At 34.0% G+C, this 8084-nt stretch overlaps 1 long non-coding RNA gene across 2 annotated transcripts; it reads right to left on the reverse strand.

Moving 5' to 3' along the window:
• Positions 1–788: 788 nt before the first annotated feature.
• LOC137489367 (uncharacterized) lies at positions 789–2714 on the reverse strand. Of its 2 annotated transcripts, XR_011008793.2 has the most exons (4): positions 2694–2714; positions 2519–2594; positions 2268–2444; positions 789–1921 (listed from the first exon to the last, which is right to left on the reverse strand). It is a non-coding gene; the product is annotated as an uncharacterized lncRNA (long non-coding RNA). The 2 variants fall into 2 exon arrangements; XR_012400445.1 differs by lacking the exon at positions 2694–2714 and having other exon boundaries at positions 791–1921; positions 2519–2623.
• Positions 2715–8084: the final 5370 nt, after the last annotated feature.

An 8084-nucleotide genomic window follows, 5' to 3' on the forward strand; every position in this document is an offset into this window, starting at 1 on the left:
TATAATATATGCTCAAGCTGTAAAGAAAGTTCAAGATGAACAAAGAAACACAAAGAGCTATCAAGTTATGAATGCAAATGAAAGATCGAATAAATCAATAGAAACTCTCAAAACAAATCAGGATGCAGATTTACTCATAGTCAGCAAGGTAAATTTTATAGCATTCATTGCAGAAGTAATCAACTGTACAGCTCAAACTAACAAAAGAACAGAGAAACTTAAAATCATAATATCTGCAGCAACTCGTCATCTTGGAATAACAGAAGTGTCAGTGGAGGGAATTCAGTCTCTACTAGGGCAACCTGAGAGTAACTCAAACCCTCAAGAACCCCCAGACAAGCAAAGGCTAATAAAATAAAATGACATTCAGGATAATACAATGGAATGCCAGGAGTCTAATCGCGAATGGCCAAGAATTTAAGAAAGTTATACATGAAATGACAAATGTGCCTGATTTAATATGTATTCAGGAAACATGGCTTAAATCGAGATTGGATTTTGTCATTCCAGTGTATGTATCTATTAGAAAAGACAGAGCAGGAACTTCAGGTGGTGGGTGTGCAACATTTATAAAAAATGGGGTGGCTTATAGGGAAATAAGTATAGATTCACAATATGAATGTGTTAAAGTTGAAGTGTGGACAGCACTAGGGAAAGTATCAATAATACATTTTTAGAATCCATGTAAGCAAATATCCTTAATGGAGCTGAATAATATTTGGAGAAAAGATGAAGGTATAGGAATATGGTGCACTCTCAGAAAAAAAGGTACAAAATTGTACCTTTTAGGGTACAAATGGCCCGTCACTGGGGTGGTACCCTTAAGGGTACAAATTTGTACCTCTATTTAAAGGTACAAAATTGTACCTTCTACATTTGTACCCTTTAAGGGACAATTTTGTACCCCCACCGAAGGTACAAAAATGTACCTTTTTATATTATATAGCATTTTCAGGGTACTGACCCAGGCATTTTGATCCTTTGGTGACTGCATGCACAAATAAATAAATAAAATATTTTGGTTCACAGATGTCCATTTTTATTTATTAATGTAGAAATATTTCATTACAACTCACAACTGAATGTGTCAAGAAATAAAATTACACAGTAAGTATAAAGCAGACATGTAAACAGTAAAAAGAACAATTTAGATAACAAATAAAAATTGTTCACTCACTGTACAGTATATAATCTACCCTTAATACAAAGACCACAAGAATACTGTTTAAGACTTATAAACACATTACACAGGCTACATCAAGTACTTCACTTTATAAAGTCCAAAGTATTTGTCTTGAGTCAGAATACTCGGTCATAATAAATAATTTCATCAACATTTTCTCTGAATTTCAGGATGAAGGCAAACTTTCTCTATAAATTGCTTCAACAGTGCAGAAAACCAAATACATCAGTAGCCTCTTCCTCAACATCAGTAGATTACTCCTCATCATCCTCAAGTGGAGTTGTAATTTGTTGTAACAAAATATGTGTTTATGCTTTTGATAAACATGACATGTAAAGCATTCATATCTGGAAAATGTTCTTTGATAGTCATAAGGACCACAAGTTATTTAAAAATGTGCTTTATGCATGAATGACAGCAGTGTGCTGGATTAACTTGATTGTGATTATCCCAAGAGCATGTAGAGAAACAAAAATTAAGGTTGATCACTCTGGTAACTGGAGTAGATCGAGGCTTGTCACCGTCCACCATTCATTCAAAACATTCCACTGCAGAAACATCAAGGTGTTCTTCTAATAAGATGGATATGTCAAAAATGTATATTCGTCCACATCATTAGCCCGGCCAATCGCAATCCCATCAACTCTGAAGACTGCCGTGACTCGTCTTGTTAACACAGTTGTCCAGTCGGTGGCCTCCTCCTGTACTTGAACTGTTGGATGTGGTGAAGATGGTTCACTGTAAATGACAAAGCAATAATTACATTAATATCAGTCACTCTATCACTGATGAAGAGAAAATCAACATGCATAGAAAGTAAAATAATTAATATTCACTGATTTAAAAAAAAAAAAAAAGTATCACAGATTAAAAGACTAATATAAATTTCATTCATTCATTCATTCAATTTCTTTTCGGCTTAGTCCCTTTATTAATTAGGGGTCGCCACAGTGGAATGAACCACCAACTTATCCAGCATATGTTTTATGCAGCAGATGCCCTTCCAACTGCAACTCAGTATTACGAAACATCCAGACACACTCATTCACACACACATTTATACACTACAGACAAATAAGCTTACCAAATTCAGCTATAGCGCATGTCTTTGGACTTGTGGGGAAACCGGAGCACTTGGAGGAAACCCTCACGAACACTGGAAGAATATGCAAACTCCTCACACAAATGCCAACTGACCCAGCCGAGGCTCGAACCAGCGACCTTCTTGCTGTAAGGTGACAGCACTACCCACTGCGTCATCCTAATATAAAGAATATCAAGAATTATAAAATGCATTTATCACAGCATATACTAAACAGAAAACAACATATGCACTGGAGCACAACGAAATGTTGAAGTGTCTCGCTTAACAAGGCTGGCAACATGAGAAGTGCTGCTGTAAAATCAATTCCTGGAACATAAGATGTGGCATACAAACAAATATGAAGGAATCCATCCAAAGCTAGAATTTAATAATATTAATCAAGTGGAGAAAGTTTAGAAAGAGTACCTTAGAGTCAGGTCCATAGATTCTTTAGTTGATCTCTCATCTTTCGATGAAAACCTAGAAAATAATTTTAAACACGTGGGTGTACATTTATTGTTGTTTGTAAGTAAAAACCTACAAATTTAAAATAGTATGTAAGCCATTAAAACCATGGTATAGATAATGAGACATACTTACATCTTGTAACTGAGCCATGCTTTCATATGACATGCCTTCATTGCTCTGATGCTGTTAGCCTGCATTATGTTGTTCAATCTTGTCCTGAAAGACAATTGGAAACTTCATAAACTTCTGGAAAGCAATAAGTTAAAGCAATAACTATTTATTTATTTTGAGATATTAATAAAATAGGTAAAATAGCTCAAGGTAAGTTACCAGTTTCAGAACAGATGAGACAAATTATTACATTAAAGAACAAAGTATAACTTAAAACGTCGCTTTATACAACGTGGTATGTTAATAATTATTCTACATTAACATAAGTATAACGTTAAACGATAGTAAAGCACCAACAATTCTGGACATGAGAGTTTGTGGACACTCCTCAACATTAATATGACTTAACGTTAGACACTGAAACGAAGATATGTAACAAGCATACACACGCCACGTTTGTAACTAGCCACGTTTACATAATCTGTCGCTTTGCCGGTGACAAAATTGTGATTTTTCTTCACAAAATGGCGGTGTATATAACCGTCTAAAATTACATTTCCGCGGTCAACCGTGGCTAGAAAATGGCCTCAAAATATAAAACATTATCGATAATTACAAATTCCAGTATTAATAACAAAAGGTTTTATATCAAGGTATATGAAGACTTTAGTCGCGCCAGCTCCGGGCCACACCGCACATTACTCACGGCCCGATTCCGGTGCACGGTTACGGCAGTAACGATACAGCAGACGGACTCGGGCAGGCGAGAATCTAGCCGCAACTGGCCCAAGTGTATTTTGCTATCTGGGTTGCGATGATATTCTGCCGTGGCAACACTTATTAATAAAGCAGTTACGTAACATATAAGGAGCGAATACGTAACGTAGGCGATAAAGGGAGCTTTTACACCGAGAAAACTAACAGCATATAGTACTCACCGTCTATAACGTTATGTCCCTCTGTGACTTCAATATCATATTGTATTAACTTCTTTAATAAGCTGCAGACATCTTAGCAAACTCCATCCTGCAAGCCAACGTAACTACACCAGCCAGCCCGGAGCACTTAAAGCGGGGGAAAGCCGAGACCCGAGAGTCAGACAAAATCAACAGAACACGGCTTCACTTGTAAAAATGAGACTGAAAATAACGTACATCTTTAATACATTCTTACCTGAAAAGTGTGGACTCCAAAATAGATTTTTCTTTGAAAATCGTGCGAAGTTCTGTGTAAACAGCCAGCATACTCGATAGCATACCGCCTCAGTAACAAACACTACTATAACGTCTCAACAAGCCAAATTCTTAAAGAGACAGCAACATCACCACCTGTATGAAGATGCTGTCACTCTGCATGGTTCTTATTCTACATCCCATATACTATTAAAATATATTAAACATATATTAAAAATACTATTAAACAGTTAGCAAAGACCAGTATTTACGTTTTTTATGATTAAAATTACATTCAATTATAAATTAAATTATTAACGATTTTGAGAATTTTTTTAATTTAATTACATGAAAAAAATTTAATTATTAAAATATTTAATTCAATCAATTTATTTATTTATTATATTTATAAATTATGTATTTTAGTATTAATGTTTAGTATTAATGCATTTAAATTAGTGTTATATAGTGTCTTGATCTTATCATGAGCTGAGGGTGCAATTTTGTTCCTATAGGGAAACAAAATATATAATTGTACCTTTAAAGGTTCCAAATTGGTCCTTTACGGTACAATTTTGTATCCAAATGTGCTATAAAAGGTACAAAAATGTACCTTTCAAACCTAAATCTGGACATTTGTACCTTTATAGCCCATTTGAGTACAAAATTGTACCCTAAGGACCAATATGGGACCTTTAAAGGTACATTTATATATTTTGTTCCCTCTAGGAACAAAATTGTACCTTCACTGTACCTTTTTTTCTGAGAGTGTGTGGGTATTTTAATGCACATAGTGTGGTGTGGGGTAGTATGAACACAGACACAAATGGAATGCTGGTGGAAGATTATATGGAAGATAATTCACTAGTATGCTTAAACGATGGTAGGGGAACAAGATTTAATATTAGAAAACAAGAAAAATCATGTTTAGATTTAACAATAGTGTCAGCTGCAATATCTGTTAAATGCCGATGGGAGGTAGTAGAGCAGTCAACAGTAGGGAGTGACTAATTTCCAATTATATGTACAATAGGATTAGAAATGCAAAGGAGTATATTGATAAAACAAAATAGATGGAAATTTGAGAAAGCTGATTGGGGAAAATATAATCAAATATGTGAAGAAAAAGTAAAGAACTATACTACAGAAGATGACATTGACAAATGTACAGAGGAATTAAGTTCAATTTTAATCACAACTGCAGAAGAATGTATACCGAAAACTAATGGGAATAGTAAAAAGAAGGTTGTGCCTTGGTGGAATAACGAATGTAGAATATAAAGCATTTAGAATGTTGAAAAGAACTTTGACACCAGAAGCTGTAATAGAATATCTAGGGAGAGAGCAAAGGGAGAGAGCAAAGGCAAGAAGAACAATTAAACAAGCAAAAAAGAAATATTGGAGGGAGTATTGTGCATCTATTGGAAAGGAAACACAATTAGGAGAAGTATGGAATATGTTAAAAAAGATGATTGGAGTTTATAAAACTAGAAATATACCAGTAATATCAGGAGAGGGAAAACGGCTATTACAGAAAAGGAGAAGGCAGAGTTACTAGTTAATACCTTTCAGAAAGCTCATCGTAAAGAAAACCTCAGTGAGAATTATAGAACGAAAAGAAGAGAAATTTTGACTCAACATGAAGACATTTATAATAAAAGACAAAAAGGAGAGGGAGCATTAGATGAGGAGTTTAAAATGTGGGAACTTAAGCAAGTTATGAATAAGATTAAACATACAGCACCTGGACGAGATGGAATTTATTACATTATGCTTAAGCAAGCAAATGATAAAATACTAAAACTTGTATTGGACTTGTATAATAAAATTTGGACAGAAGGGAGATTACCAAGGTCTTGGAAGCGTGCTATAATAATACCCATAGCTAAACCAGGGAAAGATGCTTCGATAGCAGAGAATTACAGACCAATTGCTCTTACATCAAACCTGTGCAAACTAATGGAGAAAATGATTGTAAATAGGCTTAATTATATATTTGACATTAAAGAAATTTTAGCACCATATCAATATGGTTTCAGAAAAGGAAGGTCAACATTAGATGCATTAGTTAAATTGGAAACAGAAGTAAAAAAAAAAAAAAAGCTATAGCAGTTAAAGAGGGATTGGTAGCAATTTATTTTGATATGGAATAAGCATATGATATGCTCTGAAAAGAGGGATTATTAATTAAAATGAAAACAATTGGTATAGAAGGAAGAATGTTTAATTGGGTATTGAGTTTTTTATTTGATAGAACAATTCAAGTCCAAGTGGGTAGTGAAGTTTCACAAATTGTGAATATAGAAAACGGAACACCACAGGGAAGTGTAATCAGTCCCATACTTTTTAACATTATGATTAATGATATTTTTAAAAATGTTCATCCAGGAATTAATAGAGCATTGTACGCAGATGATGGAATAATGTGGAAAAGAGGAAGGAATATTGCATTTAATTTGTATAAAATTCAAGAAGCTATAAATACAGCAGAGAAATGGTCATTAGATTGGGGTTTCAAATTTTCAACATCAAAAACATGTTATCAAATTTTTACAAAGAAGAAAATAACAGGGAATAAACAGCTTACACTATATGGATCATGTTTAGAGAAAGATGAAAATTTTAAGTATTTAGGATTATGGTTTGATCAAAAGTTAACATGGAAGAATCATATAGATTATATATTAAAGAAATGTGGAAAGATATTAAATTTAATGAGAGCAGTGTCAGGACAAGACTGGGGTGCTGACAAACAGTCGTTAAAAGGAATTTATGATGGACTTATGCGATCTAGTATTGACTATGGATGCATTGTATATGAATCAGCATCATTACCATTATTAAAGAAACTAGACATTATGCAAACTAAGGCGTTAAGAATTATTTTAGGGGCAGTGAAAACAACACCTATAGCTGCTCTTCAAATAGAGACATCAGAAACACCACTTTATATAAGAAGACAAAAACTGGCTATGGCGTACTGGATAAATCTACAGGGACAAAGTGAGAATCATCCTGTAAAAAATGTTTTGAATGATTCCTGGGAACTTATAAATACACAAGAAAAGGGCTTTGCCTGGAAAATCAAACAATGGGTAAATGAGAACGGTCTAGATATATTAACTTTTGCATCAATAAATATAATGTCACCAATTCCACCTTGGTTACTTGAACAACCAAACGTAGATTTAAAATTACATGAAAACAAAAGAGAGATGGAAGAAGCTGTTAACACAAACACATATGTCAAGAACTACATTATTAATGAATATTACTCATATCTACAAATATATACAGATGGTTCAAAGAGTATGGAATCAGGAAGGACAGGAGTGGCATTCTATGTCCCAGAGCTTGAAGTGAGGAAGCCTGGAAGGATATCAGATGGAACTTCTGTATACACAGCTGAGATGGTTGCAATTTTGATGGCATTAGAGTGGATATATGAAACCAGATCTGATAAAGCTCTAATATGTTCTGATTCAATGGCTGTCTTGATGAGTTTAAAATCAATGGAATCGAAAAGAAATGACATTCTAACAGAAATTATGATCAAGTTTAATTATCTAACACAGATGGGAGTAATAGTTCATTTAATGTGGGTTCCAGCGCATGTCGGTATTCAGGGCAATGAGGAGGCAGATAAAATAGCTAAAGAATCTCTACAACAAAATGAACCAATTTGACACATTTCACTAAGCAGAGCAGAAGGAAAAAGCTTAATCTTAGAAGCTTGTTATAGGAAATGGCAGAAAGTTTGGGAGTCCAATAACACAGGTAGACATTATCATAAGATCCAAAAAACAGTAAAGAAAAGCAAAATATCACACAATCTTAGTCGAAGAGAACAAGTTATTTTAACACGTTTAAGAACAGGACATACATTTTTAAATCAAACATTACACATAATGGGGAAACATGAGACAGGTTTATGCAACACATGTCTAACAGATGAGACAGTAGAACATGTTTTAAAAAGGTGCAAAGCATATAAAAATGAAAGAAGAAACCTTAAAGAGGAATTGCATAGTTTAGGATACCAGGGTTTCACAATAAAGGGTTTATT

The sequence above is a fragment of the Danio rerio genome, chromosome 25 (assembly GCF_049306965.1).
Source record: "Danio rerio strain Tuebingen ecotype United States chromosome 25, GRCz12tu, whole genome shotgun sequence".
Classification (NCBI taxonomy): Eukaryota; Metazoa; Chordata; class Actinopteri; order Cypriniformes; family Danionidae; genus Danio; species Danio rerio.